The sequence below is a fragment of the Cyprinus carpio genome, unplaced genomic scaffold (genome assembly GCF_018340385.1).
Source record: "Cyprinus carpio isolate SPL01 unplaced genomic scaffold, ASM1834038v1 S000006503, whole genome shotgun sequence".
In the NCBI taxonomy this organism is placed as follows: Eukaryota; Metazoa; Chordata; class Actinopteri; order Cypriniformes; family Cyprinidae; genus Cyprinus; species Cyprinus carpio.
In genome coordinates, this window is record NW_024879171.1 from 346,395 (window position 1) to 361,102 (window position 14,708).

General features: G+C 42.3%; 1 protein-coding gene across 2 annotated transcripts in view; it reads right to left on the minus strand.

Moving 5' to 3' along the window:
- Window positions 1-4,181: 4,181 nt before the first annotated feature.
- The window catches only part of LOC122143760 (gastrula zinc finger protein XlCGF8.2DB-like), a 28,568-nt gene continuing 18,041 nt past the window's right edge, over window positions 4,182-14,708 (minus strand). Inside the window, exons 3-4 of one of the 2 annotated variants that reach the window (XR_006159363.1) lie at window positions 4,614-4,778; window positions 4,182-4,526 (exon numbers count right to left, since the gene is read on the minus strand). The gene's annotated coding sequence lies outside the window, so the exon portion shown is untranslated. Of the gene's footprint in view, window positions 4,527-4,613; window positions 4,779-10,020; window positions 10,172-14,708 lie in introns of those variants that run through there. The other variant, XR_006159364.1, reaches the window with a different exon arrangement.

A 14,708-nucleotide genomic window follows, 5' to 3' on the forward strand; every position in this document is an offset into this window, starting at 1 on the left:
TAGCATGGCCTGAGTAAAAGTGATCAAAAAATTTTAAAAAACCCACCTAATTACTTCTTGTGGCCTGCGTATTCACTACAAGTACAAATAGCGATCCAGATTAACACTAGGCGATTTCCTAGGCAGATATTGACTTGGGACTATATTATGGGGAAGCACAGGCGAAGCACTGCTGCTTAGGCGAAGCACTGCTACTTCGGCGCAGAGATATCACGCAACACATGAAATCCCATGACTTCCGTCAACATACCGGCGTGAATAGTAGCTGCCTGGCTATTTTCCTTACAGTACACGAATGGCGATGAACATGGCTGATTTTGAGATAGACGAAGAGGGTGACTTCTCAGACAGTCAAGAACCAGAACCATACCTATTTGAACCAGAGTTTACAGAAGACGAGCTGCGTGCTTTGGAAATAGAACGACAGGAGGGGGAGGTTGCAATCGCTCAACAGCCTGAGGACGTGAGGATGAGAGCCAACATGAACTGGTGGTGTGAATGAGGGGGAATATGCCAATCTATGCCGACGGAAATAGAGTGTCTGTGCTGTAGAGAGTGGGACATGTTTTTGCCATTGATGACCAGGCTCAACACGTCAGATCAAGATGAGCGTGCCCGAAGTTGTGTCACATCTACAGAGGATTTCACGGCGCTGATCCATTCTTCAGTACTCGATTTTTTTTTCCGGTGTGACAAAGTGAACTGGAAAAAAACGCCCCACGCCGAATGGACCAAATGGACAGCTGTCCACAGAGTAAGTGATTATTTTAATCATGACGCATGTATAGATCGACCCATATTATACCTGTATTCACATAGAGTTGATGTTTTCACAGGCAATATAGGTTGGTATATCTCTGCGCCGAAGTAGCAGTGCTTCGCCTAAGCAGCAGTGCTTCGCCTGTGCTTCCCCATAATATAGTCCCAAGTCAATATCTGCCTAGGAAATCGCCTAGTGTTAATCTGGATCGCTATTTGTACTCGTTGTGAATACGCAGGCCACAAGAAGTAATTAGGTGTGTTTTTTTAAATTTTTTGATCACTTTTACTTAGGCCATGCTAGCTGGCAACAAAGGATTCCATTCATTGTGCTAAGCTAAGCTAACGCCGACCCAGTCAAACTAAAACAATGCATGCACTGACACAAAAATGCATTTGCCCACCTATCTAAATGTAGGAAATAATGTGAATAAGCCCTATTTCAAAAAACGGTGGAGTGTTCCTTTAAGACTCCACCCATGACAGTAGCGGCCATTTTAAAAATGAAAGTATTCAGTTTTTTCGCTACTCCTTCAAATTTGGTCCAATTCTTCCTAAAATTTGCTCACATAATCTTTGGACCAAGACGCATAGAAATGACTGAACAGAATTTTTTGACATACTGGTGAAAAAAAAAAAGTTATGAAGCTGTGAGGTTAACAAGCTCGACCCTAAATTGGTTCAGAGGCTGTATCTCAGCCAAACTTTGATCAATCGAAGCCAAACTTTGTGCACTTCATCAACACCATGATCTGAGAGTCCATGCCAAAGTTGGGAACAGCACCACCTATGGGTCATGAGATACCAAAAATGCACATTTTTGCTTATAATTTTCTGACTAATTGTTCAAAAGTTATGTGTCGGCCTTGTGTCTGCCATTTTGGAATTTGTCATAAATTGCTATATCTTTTGAACCCGTGGACAAATTTGTACAAAAATCGGTAGGGATCATGAACACTATGTCCTGGAGATACCTCGGAAGTTTGAAGACAGCGCCACCTAGTGTTCCACAGATATAATTTTTCTTGCAAAACCACTTATAACTTCTGAAAATGTTGTCCAAATTGAGTTATATTTATGTAATTTCATTCCCTGGGTTATACCTAATCAGATGACATCTCATTTGTAATTTTCCAACAGGGTGTCTGTCAGCCATATTGAATTGAATGAAAAACAGTATTTTCGCTACTCCTCCCAGAAATTTTGTTCAGTTTTGTCCAAAATCTGATCAAATGATATTTGGACCGAGCTGCACAGAAATGACTGAAACAGATTTTTGATATTCACTACCATTCCTGAGAAATACCTCTCGGAAGTTGACCATGTCTGTACTTGTTGATTTATGCTAGTTAACTTAGCATGCTAACCGGTTGCCATTTGTTTTAATGTGTCTCTTAAGCTTTCAGGTTTACCGTAAACTACTTTAGCATTAAGTTAGCTTAGCGTGCTAATCTGGATAGCTAAGTTATGCTTTTGTCAGTTCATTCTCACACCTTAACATCTCCTCCGCAGCCTGTCAAACATGCATTGACTGAGTGGTGCACTCAGCTAAGCCACTGTTTCTGAACCTCTAAGGTTGTGGGTTCGAATCCAGGGTGGTTAATGTTGCTTCTGTTCCAGACATTGGATTTTCAGTGTGTGTTCGTATTAAATCAGAAACATGTTTTTGTTCATTCGCATCTGAACTTCTTTTCAGTTTTGAACTTCTCTACTTCTGAACCAATCTGTTGTCCTGATGTACTTTCTATTTCTGCCGTTTTTGTTCTTCCTGCTCTGTGCTGCGCTACAGCCCTTCTAGGGCTTGGCCCCGGAATCGCTGCTTGCAGCTATATTTTACTTTTATATTTGATTAATGTTCTATTTTGAACCCTTATAGTAGGTGTTTTTGTTTGTTTGTTTGTTTTTTTGAGGGAGGGGGCACAACAATACTATCCTGCTTAGGGCACCCATTTGGCCAGCAGCGGCCCTGACTGTAGTAAATATGTCTCAGGGAGGGTTTATTTTTTGGGGGAAAAGGACAATAACAACAACAAAGCATTTACAGCATTATTGCGTTGAGCTTTGCTTTTTACGGCATTATTCAGTATTGACTGTTTGTGAAAACATCCCCCTCTGCAGGTCATTTATTTATTTTTAACAATGTAATTTTTATTTTATAAATATTTTTAAGTTAAAAATATTTTATCATGTATATTTATCTATATTATATACAATTAAAATCCTAAAATAAAATCTATGAAACACAAAGGAATTCATGAAATTTTAAGAAAAGGTATTAAAAATTTAAGGCAAGATTAAATGAAATGAAATTAGATGAGATTAAATTATTTAAGTGGAAAAACTCAATGTGTGCAGGCTGAAGGCAAACTATCTGAACTATTGGAGATTGCCAAAGGTGTTCCCCAAGGATCTATGCTGGGGCCCCTTTTATTTATTTTTTTACATTAAGTCAAGTCAAGTCAAGTCGCATTTATTTATATAGCGCTTTAAACAAAAAAGATTGTCAAAGAAACTGAACAACATTAATTAAGAAAACAGTGTGTCAATAATGCAAAATGACAGTTAAAGGCAGTTCATCATTGAATTCAGTGATGACATCATGCAGCTCAGTTCAGTTTAAATCGTATCTGTGCAATAATTTGCAATCAAGTCAGTGATATCGCTGTAAATGAAGTGTCCCCAACTAAGCAAGCCAGAGGCGACAGCGGCAAGGAACCAAAACTCCATCGGTGACAGAATGGAGAAAAAACCTTGGGAGAAACGAGGCTCATTCGGGGGGCCAGTTCTTCTCTGACCAGACGAAACCAGCAGTTCAGTTCCAGGCTGCAGCAAAGTCAGATTGTGCAGAAGAATCATCTGTTTCCTGTGGTCTTGTCCCGGTGGCTCGTCTGAGACAAGGTCTTTTACAGGGGATCTGTCTCTGGGGCTCTAGTCCTGGTCTCCGCTGTCTTTCAGGGCTGTAGAGGTCCTTTCTAGGTGCTGATCCACCATCTGGGCTGGATACATACTGGATCCGGGTGACTGCAGTGACCCTCTGACTTGGATACAGACTGGATCTGGTGGCTATGATGACCTCAGTATAAGAGAGAAACAGACTAATATTAGCGTAGATGCCATTCTTCTAACGATGTAACAAGTACATCGGGTGTTATGGGAAGTGTTCCCGGTTCCGGTTTACCTAATTAATGCAGCCTAAAAATCCTTTAACGGATTTGGATATTAGAAGTGTATTAGTATGTTATGTGTAAGCCAGGTTAAAGTGATGGGTCTTTAATCTAGATTTAAACTGACAGACTGTGTCTGCCTCCCGAACAACGCTAGGAAGATTATTCCAGAGTTTAGGCGCTAAACAGGAAAAGGATCTACGGTCCGAAGGTGATTTTGATATTCTAGGTATTATCAAATGGCCAGAGTTTTGAGAATGGGGTGGACGTGGAGGACTATAATGTAACAAGAGCTCGTTCAAATACTGAGGTGCTAAACCATTCAGGGCTTTATAAGTAATAAGCAAGATTTTAAAATCTATACAATGTTTGATAGGTTTTGATTAGCTTTTGATGTCATTCAGTCAGTCATGGCTTTATAGCTTAAAACTTATTTTGAATACTGATAAAACCAAGTATATATTATTTTTTAGTTCAAAGAAAATTGAAAATAATCGAATTTCTCTCCAGACATTACAAGGTAATGTGATTGAGTTAGTAAAAGAGTATAAATACCTTGGCATCATTGTTGACGACACATCTTTTAGCTCTCTCATTACTCAACTAAAGAAAAAAAATTAAGCTTGAGTTATATTTTAGAAACAAGTTTTGTTTTTCATTTAATGTTAGAATGAAACTACTTTCTGCTACCTTTTTATCTGTACTTGATTACGGTGATGTAGTGTATCAAATTGCTCCATCTTCTTTTTTCTCTGGATGCTGTTTATCATGGTGCTCTAAGATTCATTTCAGTTTGTAAACCTTGAACTCATCACTGCACTTTGTATAACAGAATAGCTTGGTCTTCTTTGTCCACTAGAAGGTAAATGCAGTGTTATTCAATTATTTACAAAACCATTTTGTGGTTTTTGCCTACATACCTCTGTTGTCTTATTCAATGAAAAAATGTTGAAAAATGTTCCCTTCTTTCTAAAATTGTTATACTCTCTCTGTTCCCTTGGCCCGAACTGAACTGAGTAAAAAGGCTTTTAACTATGCTGCTCCTTCTGACTGGAATCTTCTTCAATCAAAATTTGGTGTCTTTGGAATATTTAAAATCTATTATCGGCAATTGGAAGATGATTCAATGCTGTGTAATTGTTTTAAGTGTTTTTAGTTCGTTTTTGTTTTTTAAATCTGTGATGAAACTCAGAAGGCCTATCCTGGTTAAAAGGTTAAATAAATAAAAAAGATACTGTAAGTGATGCATTGAATGAAAAAATACTTAAAAACATGTGATAAAGAGTTTTTTCAAATAAAACATTGCCATTTTAGAATCACAATCTAACTTCATTGTATAGTTACTCTTGTCTGAATGCCAGTGTGGCTTTACTATGTTCCCTTGTTTACCCAACAGCTATAGCAAAATTATGATTAAAGTATGATTTGTGTTCAGAATTCTCCATGTTTGCCCCGGTGACAGAGGTGCGCATATAATAAGTGCTGTACAGAAGGGAGTTACACAACTTACCCGGTGTTGTATGGACACTGAGTAAACTGTGAATGAGCATTGTGCTCTAGTGTTGCATCAGCAGTTCTGACTAGAGAGTTCACTCAACTGCTCCCATTATAGGGACATATAATAGACATTATATTGTATGAGCAACAGACAAAGTAAGTTTAGTGTTATTTGCATTACTATGTTGTTACATTGTATTAGTCAGTCCCTCCAGGATTTAGCGATTCTGCTATCTCTGAATTTATCGCAAAATCAAGCAAATTTCAAAATCAAGCAGATTTTGGGCTTAGACGCATCCAGTGCCGTCATCGCAACACACATTCAGTCAAAGAAAGGTTGTTTCTCAGTTCCAAAAAAAGAAACGAACAGCCTTGTATTCTCATCATTATTGATTTTTAAGAGCTACATTGGACAAACGAACCTAAAGCGGAATGAATCCGCACTACTCGTTTGGGCTACACAGCGCAGACCGTTTATTTGCTCGGGCCAGAGCTGTGGGCTGATCTTGATCACACGGCACCATTATACACAGCGCTGGAAGATACAGTGAAGAAAGTAGTCTAATTCACCACAGAATCAATAACATCTCTGAAGCCTGTACAGTGTGTGAGCGTTTGTGTGAGAACGATGCTGTGAGAGCTGCTGTATGGTAAAGTTGTGATGGGTGGTGCAGGTGTTGCTTTCACACTGGTTTAACATCATGTAACCCTGTGATGCAAAACAAAACACACAATTCTTTAAAAGCACATTGTACAAGATACAATGATATATGTAAACAATCTCTTCCAAAATAATGACATAGTTAGTATATTGAGTATATTGCCTTTTCTTTGTTTTTTTTGTTTTTTTTTTTTTATTTATTTTTTTTTTTTGTTTTTGCACTGTAACAAGACTGCTGTAAAATGTGACTCAATACACTTTTACACTTCTACTTTTCTATTTTTTTTTTTTTTACACTTTTTTGGTTCTTTAGAAAACCAGGGTTGTTTTCAGAGTTTTACTGTAGTCAGTACCACCTCTCCCTATATGCAGAGTATGAAGTTTGTGTAGGGCACCAACTGCCAGGGGGATACCATCCCAGTTGCTCCCAAAAAAAACAAAAAAACAATTGATGATACAAATGATCATCATAATTAATGGACAACTAGGCTTTATCAGGAAAAAGACATCAGCGCAGTCCGGTGCAGAGAAAGGAAAAATAAAAAAGCCCAAGATGAAGCCCATGAATCACTTCCAGGTAACTACATTCATAATCCGGTGAAACTTTTTTGACTGTTGATGTTAGTAACGTGTTTTAATATCAGTTTCCATGACTTAAAATATGTTATATAAAAACTACGAGGCAATATATGATATATGGTTTAAATATGGTTTCATTGAATAACTGTTAAAATACATAAATTAATACAAAATAAACAATTTACATTATTATAAATGCTTGCAAAGGGCACCAAAGGTCTGATAATTGCTGTTGTCAGACTTACAGGACGATCAAATACTTGTTTAATAATGACCAAACATTTAATTCAAATATCCACTTAATTTTTAAATTTGGCCAACTTTGTGTGATAGAAATGCTACAGCCTCTTTAATTTCTTCAACAAAAACATGTGGACATTTTGTTATTCTATTATATTATGTTATTTACTCAATATGGCAGGGATCCTCAAATCTGGCCCACGAGATCCACTTTCCTGCAGAGTTAACTGTAACCCTAATCAAACACACCTGAGCATGCTAATTAGTGTCTTCAGGATCATTAGAAAATCACAGGTAAGTGAGTTTGATCAGGGTTGGAGCTAAACACTGCAGTGCATTGGCCCTCCAGGGTAAGATTTGAGGAACCCTGCAATATGGTATTATCTTAATTAAAATATTATGCTTGACTATGAAAGTAATCAATATTCTGATCAATATGACGTGACGTATAGCCAAGTATGGTGACCCATACTCAGAATTCGTGCTCTGCTTTTAACCCATCCAAAGTGCACACACACAGCAGTGAATACACACACACCGTGAACAAACACCCGAAGCAGTGGACATCATTTATGCTGCGGCGCCCGGGGAGCAGTTGGGGGTTCGGTGCCTTGCTCAAGGGCACCTCAGTCGTGGTATTGCCGGCCCGAGACTCGAACCCACAATCTTAGGGTTAGGAGTCAAACTCTCTAACAACTAGGCCCGAATATATTCTGAGTTATTCCCAAATACTGGACGTCTTATGGAAGATTGGATGTATAAAGGTCCTCCCATTGGGCGGTACTGGTAGTTTTCCATTGACTTGCACCTGTGAACTTAAGTAACCCTGTGAACTTTGGCATAAGACAGACAGAAGATTCAGCTGCGGCGGCCGTCATCTCGGCTTTATTGCTGTGTTCAGTAAAGTCTTTTGACATCTGGAAGTCAATTTCTTGAGTTGTATTTTATGATTTTGAGAAGACCACAACACAATTGGCGACCCAGATGGGACTGGCTTAAAGCCTGACCTTGACGAGAGCTGTGGCAGGTGAACGCCTGGTGAACACGCAAACAATAAAAGACTAATGAGGTAAGAGCAATTTTTTGTTTAAATTAAAATGTTGAATTGTTTGTGTGGTTGCTTAGGTCAAACCTGTGGTGGTGATTGAGGAAAAGCTTAACCAAATTGAATCTCGATCATTTAAGTTAAAATAACAGATGTAAGAGGCTCCAGATGTCAAAAGACGCGCATGCGTTAGAGTAGTAAAGAGTTTTTGTGCATACACAAGAGGTGCACGGTGCCTAAGAGAGGCATAAAAGCCTGTGGTTACCGCTTCCTAAGTGGGAGACCAAGGGATACCAGGGAGCGACTTGTTGGTTAAGTGTGGCCCTGGTGGACACACAGCACAATCATCAGACACGCTTGTGATTGGTGCAATGTTAAAGAGGAAGGACAGTTTGGTTTATTCTTGTCTAATATAAAGAGAAATAACTTATTCCTTATTTTGTTCAAATGGGAGATGTGCAGCTTTCTTTTTCTTTTTCTTCCAAAAGTTTTTTTTATTTTAATACAAGTTTGTTACAATAAACCATGTTCAACCAAAAACAATATCTGTTTTCATTGATTACGGGTCATTGTAGCTGATGATTATAATAATAATGATAGTTTAATATTGTATATCGTTCTGAGACGATTATCATGCCGTGAAAATCTCATACCGTTACAACCCTAGTGCTCACTGAATTAGCTGAGGGGGGGCATAAGGCCTCTAAAGAAAAACTGCAATTTTGTTGAATACATAGGATGCACAATTTGACATGGGGTAAAAGCTATATCACCCAGTCAATTAGAGGACATCAGTAAAGCACCCCAACCACAAACAGTGGGACAAATTATTACTTTTTTGGGAACGACAGGTTTTAGTGCAGGTTGGAATGACAATTATGCAATCAAAACCGCTCTACTTAGAGCACTAATGAAACATGTGAGCCATCAAAGTCTTAGCATGAGGGTGGAAGTGATCAAAAATGTAAAAAAAAATAACAATAACCTAAAGAAAGATAAATAAAGTGACAAGGTTATTGGTTGCTCTATGTATAAGCAATGGTGGACGAATATCTACTTGAATGTGAAGTCTGCATCCTAAATAATGTCAGAAAATGAACATGATGAATGTCAACGAATAGATAAAAGATATGACATCAAGAAAAGGAAGACCCCCGTAGCTTATGTAATTGATGGCACATTGGAGTATGAGTGTTTTTACAAATCAAAAGGGAAACATAATATGGGATAATTAAAAAGGAATTGTGCAATAATCTGGCATCTGGACCAAGATAAGTATTATAATTTAGGAGTGCTCAAATCATTCAGTCTGATATATGCCACAGCCACTGTAAAGATGAACATGACAATCATAAAGGTCAAAGACACAGAACTTTAAGTTTTCCCCAAATTCACACCATGGAAGATCAATTAGAAGCAATAGCAGATTATTATTGGGTATGTGGGGGGAAAAGATTAAGGGCAACACTTAATCTTCCAGAATCTGCACCAGAGCAAGATTTTTAGAAGGGGTAACAATACTTAAAGGGGACTTAAATGAAACTGAACAGCCCCCACAAAAGAAATACAGAGTTAAAAGAGCCTATGAAATAGATCGAAATGTGTACATAGATTCAAGAGGACTACCAGAGCAATACAAAGCTAAGATAAAGTCTGGATTTGAGTCTATATTTGAATGAATAGCCCCAATTAAGAACACAGAGTGGATAAATCATATTTACTACAATCAGCAGAGATTCATTAATTACACTGATGATGCATTGAAAGCCCTGGGAGAACAGTTGGGTCCTACAAGTAAAATGATGTAGCAAAACAGAAAAGCACAGAACTGGCTTTTGTCTGTAAAAGGAGATGTGTGTGTAATGTTTGGAACTGACTGTTACCTTAAAAGGTGATGCGATTGAGTTAGTAAAAGAGTATAAATACCTTGGCATCATTGTTGACGACACACCTGTTAGCTCTCTCATTACTCAACTAAATGAAAAACAAAACTTGTTTCTAAAATATAACTCAAGCTTAATTTTTTTTCTTTAATGTTAGAATGCAACTACTTTCTGCTACCTTTTTATCTGTACTTGATTACGGTGATGTAGTGTATCAATTTGCTCCATCTTCTTTTTTCTCTGGATGCTGTTTATCATGGTGCACTAAGATTCATTTCAGATTGTAAACCTTGAACTCATCACTGTACTTTGTATAACAGAATAGCTTGGTCTTCTTTGTCCACTAGAAGGTAAATGCAGTTTTATTCAATCATATACAAAACCATTTTGTGGTTGTTGCCTATATACCTCTGTTGTCTTATTCAATTAAAAAAAAAATGTTGAAAAATGTTCCCTTACTTCTAAAATTGTTATATTCTCTCTGTGTAATGATTCATTAACATGGCTGGGATCTATTTGCAGTCTTATTGGAAACGTAATCAAACAAACAGAGGTCACAACAGATCAGGCAGTAACATAGGGCAGACAGAGTGGAGAACATAGACAGACCTGAGATCGGGGCAGGCAGAGTTCGGTCAGTAACAGAGACGGGCTTAGATCGGGGCAGGCGGCAATCCAATATTGTTAGTCCAGTAAACAGAGCAAAAGTCAAAAGGGGCAGGCAGCAATCCAATAAGAGAGAGAGAGACAGGCAAGGTAATAACAAAATGCATTCCAATGAAACAGGAATAACGCTCAGAAATATTTACTAAGGCAAAACAAGACTTTGCAAAGAGTCTGGGTGGAAGAGCTCCTTAAATAGTCTGAGTTAATGGGGAGCAGGTGGAGGATGATGCCAGGTTACGGGGCTGATAGGAAATGTAGTGTGAGTGAAATCTAGTACTTGGGTGATGGAGCCCTCTGGTGGCACGGAGAGGGAACCACAGAAGCGCTCTCCATGACACTCTGTTCCCTTGGCCCGAACTGAACTGAGTAAAAAGATTTTTATGTATGCTGCTCCTTCTGACTGGAATCGTCTTCAATCAAAATTTGGTGTCTTTGGAATATTTAAAATCCATTATCGGCAATTGGAAGATGACTCGATTTGTAATTGTTTTAAGTGTTTTTAGTTAGTTTTTGTTTTTTAATTCTGTGATGAAATTGATTGTATTGCTGTCGATTTTGGCCAGGATACACCTGTGGAAGAGATTTTTAATCTCAGAGAGCCTATCCTGGTTAAATAAAGGTTTAATAAATAAAAAAGATACTGTAAGTGATGCATTGTATGAAAAATTACTTAAAAACATGTGATAAAGAGCTTTTTCAAATAAAACATTGCCATTTTAGAATCACTAAATATAGCAAAAAAAAAAAGCTATAGCAAAATTATGATTAAAGTATGGTTTGTGTTCACAATTCTCCATGTTTGCCCCGGTGACAGAGGTGCGCATATAATAAGTGCTGTACAGAAGGGAGTTACACAACTTACCCGGTGTTGTATGGACACTGAGTAAACTGTGAATGAGCATTGCGCTCTATTGTTGCATCAGCAGTTCTGACTAGAGAGTTCACTCAACTGCTCCCATTATAGGGACATATAATAGACATTATATTGTATGAGCAACAGACAAAGTAAGTTTAGTGTTATTTGCATTACTATATTGTTACATTGTATTATAGAAAGTGAAAGTGACATGACATGTGGCCAAGTATGGTGACCCTTACTCGGAATTAGTGTTCTGCATTTATCCCATCCAAAGTGCACACACAGCACTGAATACACACACACCGTGAACACACACCTGGAGCAGTGGGCACCCATTTTTTGCTGCAGGGCCTAGGGAGCAGTTGGGGGTTCGATACCTTGCTCAAGGGCACCTCATTTGTGGTACTGAAGGTGGGAGAGAGCGCTGTACATTCACTCCCCTGACCTACAATCCCTTGTACGAGACTCAAAACCCACAACCTTTGGGTTATGAGTCCGACTCTCTAACCATTAGGCCACAACTTAGTCAGTCCCTCCAGGATTTTGTGATTCTGTGATTGCTGAATTTATTGCAAAATCAAGCAAATTTCGCAATTCGAGCCTTGTGTTCTCATCATGACTGAGAGCTCTTTACAAGAGCTTTTAAATGCTTCACACAACTTTTCCCAGCCCTATGAAGCTTTAAGTATTACCGAGGTTATTTTTAATGTGATGACATTATTTGTTCAACCTTCATACTGTGACGCGTGTCCCGAGCTCTCATCAGCATCGCCCTGGAAACAGAGCAGGCACACCTGCACCTGCTCATTACGGGCTGAGCAGTCACACCTGCAGCCCATCAAGGACGGGCTTTATAAGCTGCGCCGACGAACACAGAGGCCAGAGATGTCTCCAAAAGACTCGGCTAACATTTCTCTATGCTTTCCCTCCAGACAGCAGTGTGTGACCGGCAGCCCTCAAAGGACACGGACTTCATGGACCCACACAGCACTGCGCACTGAAGGAGAAGAGAAGGCCGAGCACTGAGCACCGGAAACCCCTCATGTTGGCTATTTCCCCTTCACGGTTTACAATAAAATCCACCCTTTGGGGAACTTACCTTGATCTTCGTGTCGTGTACTTCTTCACCCCGTCACACTGGTGGAGAATGCGGGCATTGCAGTGAAGAAGTTACCGACCAGGATCCCACTACATCCACTTAACCATCACTGGGTTTGTTGACGGACGTTTTTTTTCCGGATTGTTTGTCTCACGTCCCCTTCCTGTTTCCCCAGGTGGCGCTCCTCCCCCAACAATGGAAGATCTGCTGAAGCACCTCACCGAGGTGAGCATCCGCCAGCAACAGATCATGGAGCACATGGCCTCCCGACAAGGTGAAACGGAACGAGAGCTCACCACCCTCCGCATGGCCGCTGCTCCGCGAACTCTGCTACCTGACCCCCGAGCCCAGGCTACCCAGCTCATCCCTAAAATTACGGCGCATGATGACGTCGAGACCTTCCTTTAGATGTTCGAGGCGATCGCCGCCCGGGAGGCGTGGCCCAAGGACGAGTGGGCGTGGATCGTGGCGCAGTTGCTGACGGGAGAGGTGCAAAGGGCATACTTTATGCTTGCCCCCAAGCGGAGCGGCTCTTATGAAGAGTTGAAGGAGGAGATCTTGGGGCGGGTTGGACTGTCGCCCATTAGCGCCGCCCAACTGTTCCATGACTGGTCCTACAACCCACGGCGGCCCGCCCGTGCGCAAATGACCGACCTCTCACGCCTTGCCCAACATTGGCTACTGGCCGGGGGTCCCACCGCACACCAGGTAGCGGAGCGCGTAGTACTGGACCGCCTCCTATGGGCCCTTCCCTGCCCTCTCCGGCAGGCGGCCGGTATGCGGAACCCCACCAACGTCAACGAGCTGGTGGAGGCCACCCAACACCGGGAGGCTGGGGAGCGAGCGCCGCCCTTTCCCCGAAGGGTGGTCCAGGAGCGATGAGTGCCAGAGGGCACCCAGCGACCAGTCGGCAGGCCGGCGGTTCACGGGCCACAGGATGAGCCCATGCCTACCGAAGCTCCCCACTCCCCTGGACGCGCTTGGCTGGCAGGCTGTGCTGTACACACAGAAACTCTAAAGCGGGCCTCATGGGCGGAAGTAAAGATAAATGGCCGACCGGTCCTCGCCCTCCTCGATTCTGGCAGCGCGGTCACCCTTATCCGGCCGACTGTCCTTCCTCCACGGCCTGAACCCAAAGCCAGACTGCCCATCACCTGTGTCCACGGCGATACCAGGGAATTACCGGCGCGGCGCGTCACTATCACGGCACCCCTTGGCGCCTGGCCGGTGGAAGTTGGGATCATCAAGGATCTGCCTATACCGGTCCTCCGCGGCAGGGATTGGCCGGGGTTCGACCGCCTCTTCGCCTCTGCTAGCCAGCCTGCCAGCCCCGCCGGGAACCGCCCCCAGTGCCGGACGACCACGAAGCCCCGACGGCGCCCCGTGGTGCTGGCCTCGGACAGCCCCAGAGAGGGTGAGTCTTCCCATCATAACCCTAACCTCTACTATGACCTCTTCCAGCAGGTGGCTGGGGCTGGGGCTGGGGCCTTCGCCCGGGAGCAGCATGAGGATGACCGCCTCAAACACTGCTGGGCCCAAGTGAGGGTCGCCGAGAGGAAGGACCTCCAACCGGCACCCCACCCAACACCTCACTTCGTGGTCAAAAACGGCCTGCTGTACTGTGTTGCACAGCGAAGAGGGGAGGAAAAAACCCTGCTGGTAGTCCCACAGACCAAGACAGGAGTGGTGATGGAGCTGGCGCATGCCCATCCCATGGCCGGCCACCTGGGGGCCCGAAACACCATCCAATGCATACGCGACCGTTTCCACTGGCCAGGCCTGGAGGCCGAGGTGAAACGCTTCTGTCTGGCCTGTTATACCTGTCAACGGACGTCTCCACGCACCCCTCCCCCCAGCCCGCTGATTCCGCTGCCCATCATTGAGGTGCCCTTCGAGCGGATCGGAATGGACCTAGAGGGGCCGCTGCCGAAGTCCGCCCGGGGACACGAACACATCCTGGTCATCCTGGACTACCATTGCCCAGGAGCTCTTCCTGTTGAGTAGTCGGGTCGGCCTACCATCCCAGATACTGACTGACCAGGGCAGCCCCTTCATGTCACGGGTGATGGCTGACCTCTGCAAGCTTCTCCAAATAAAACAGCTCCGCGCCACTGTATAGCACCCGCAAACGGACGGCCTGGTCGAACGCTTCAATCAAACACTGAAGCAGATGCTGCGGCGAGTGGCTGCGGAAGACAAGCGCGACTGGGACAAGATGTTACCCTATGTCCTGTTCGGCATCCGGGAGGTACCCCA